Source organism: Penaeus monodon, chromosome 3 (genome assembly GCF_015228065.2).
Source record: "Penaeus monodon isolate SGIC_2016 chromosome 3, NSTDA_Pmon_1, whole genome shotgun sequence".
In the NCBI taxonomy this organism is placed as follows: Eukaryota; Metazoa; Arthropoda; class Malacostraca; order Decapoda; family Penaeidae; genus Penaeus; species Penaeus monodon.
This window is the reverse complement of record NC_051388.1, coordinates 39344851-39347033: the sequence shown is the minus strand read 5'-3', so window position 1 is coordinate 39347033 and position 2183 is coordinate 39344851. Positions and strand designations below refer to the sequence as shown.

Genomic DNA, 2183 nt, shown 5'->3' with positions numbered 1-2183 from the left:
CTCTCTCTCTCTCTCTCTCTCTCTCTCTCTCTCTCTCTCTCTCTCTCTCTCTCTCTCAGTACACACACACACACACACACACACATACACACACACACACACACACACACACACACACACACACACATACACACACACACACACATACACACACATATATATATATATATTATATATATATATATATATATATATATATATATATATATAAAGATAAAGAAAAAAAGAGGAAGGACAAGAGGAAACGAGGTGCACACAGAAAGGAAGAGAAAGGGAAAAAGAGAGAAAAAGCATGGAAGCGGCTCTCTCTTTTAAATCTCAAACGGCATTTTTTTTTTCCTAATCAAAAGCGGTTAGAGTGAGATTGGAAGAGGAAAAGAGAGTGGGAAAGGAAGAGGGGAAGTGGGAATAGACGGAGGAATGAGGGGAGAGCGAGGGAGAAAGAGAGGGAGAGAGGGAAGTGTGTACATCCAGACAGCTGTATTTGTGATCATGAACATGTCTTCTGTAAGATTAGATCACCGCGACGGACCACTCGAGCGGCCAGATACGTTCCCTTGGGGCGTTCTCGGCGGAACTCATCCTGATCTTGGTGACGTCATAGGCCGGAAGAGCTGATGGAGACCTATAAGAAGAGACCGCAGACATCTCCCGATCAGAACAAGCTCTTCCTCGAGAGCAGCTCCTCACATTTCTTGCTTACTTTCAGAGCGACGTTTCTGCTGCAGTGATGAGTGAGTGTTTTGTCCATTATTTTCCAACATCCTTCGGACTTTTTGTAGTCATGTGAGGTTAAATTTTATACACGGTTTCATAATTTTCCAAGTAGTCTACCCAGCGAATAGCGAGAGTGGTCTTTGCCTCCAGGTCTTCTTGGAGGTTCCTCCCGGCCTTGATCTCCTCCTTCCATTCATCGCCGCCTGCGCTGCCTCCTCGAACTCCTCCTCCTGGCCTCGCTGTCCCTCCTGTCGCCTCTGACGTCCCTCTCAGCCTTCTGGTCTCCCTCCGACCCCCATCCGCCCCAGGGATGTCAGCTGCGTTATCGGGAGAACATCCTTCATCGAACTCAGCTCCTTCTGACACTCCTTGAAGACTACGTCGACTTTTACGTGAGTTCTAGCTTCTACTGACCCTCTTTTCTGTACCTCTGCCATATTAAGCATAAATGCAAATGAAGGTGTGCCGGCACTAAGCGACGCCCCTTTCAGGCGCAGGAGAAGTTCGGCAACAGCTGGGCTGTGATGGACGCCATTTTCAGTCGGGAAGTGGACGCACAGTTGGTGCTTGTGTGCGACCAAGAGCTCGAGTGCGACCAGGTCCTCCCTCGCCTGCCCTCGCCCCCCTCGACCTCCCCCCAGCCCGAGGAGCTCCTCCAAACTGCTCACTCTCAGCCGTCGCTACGCCCTCGCCCTCGAGCTGGTGTTCCTCGACCAGTCTCTCCACGAGGACGACTTGGTCCTCCTGGAGAGGACGGACCAGATCTACAGACACGTCCAGGGCCTAGTGGACGTGATCGTGGCCCAAGTGGAGCAGTGCCGAGTGGACGCAGACGACGCCGTGGTCGCGAGACTGGCGGGGAAGCTGTACAAGGGCGTCTCCTCCGACGGGAGGAACCAGCGCGGCTTCCGCACCTTGAGGCAGTGTCTGTTTGGGCTTTGCTACATCAGGAGCCTCTTGTAATCGAGCTTCCTTGCGCCTTATTTATTGTCATCCTCTCATTATCCATCGTCTTATTTATCAATACATGCAGTGCACGTTTAAAATTATACAATAAATATCAATATCAACTAGAATCTATTTATATCATCTTTTCCCACATGATTGCAGTACCAAACGTCTCTCACACGGCCAACAATATTGATTTAATCAACGTGTTTGCTATTGAACCTAATGCCGAACCTAATGTTGATTCATTGAATCGATTTATATTGTTTGCGTTAACATTTGCTTCCTTTTCTAGTTTTCTAGGGTGGATGAGTGAATAGACATCCAGTGGAATCCAGTGGGGAAAATACATCAGGTGATAGATGATTGGAGAGATATATATAAAAGCAAAAAATTGCTATTCGGGATTGTAGTAGCTATGCTGTGAAGATATGGAAGCGGGTGGTGGAGTCAAATACGAATTTACAAATACATACATATATACTGTAGTGGATTACTACCAAATCTTCCCATGTCCT

General features: G+C 47.9%; 1 pseudogene; it reads left to right on the top strand.

Annotated features, from left to right (window-relative positions):
- The first annotated feature begins 617 nt into the window (after positions 1 to 617).
- On the top strand, positions 618 to 1742 carry LOC119588581 (annotated as a pseudogene).
- The last annotated feature ends 441 nt before the right edge of the window (positions 1743 to 2183 follow it).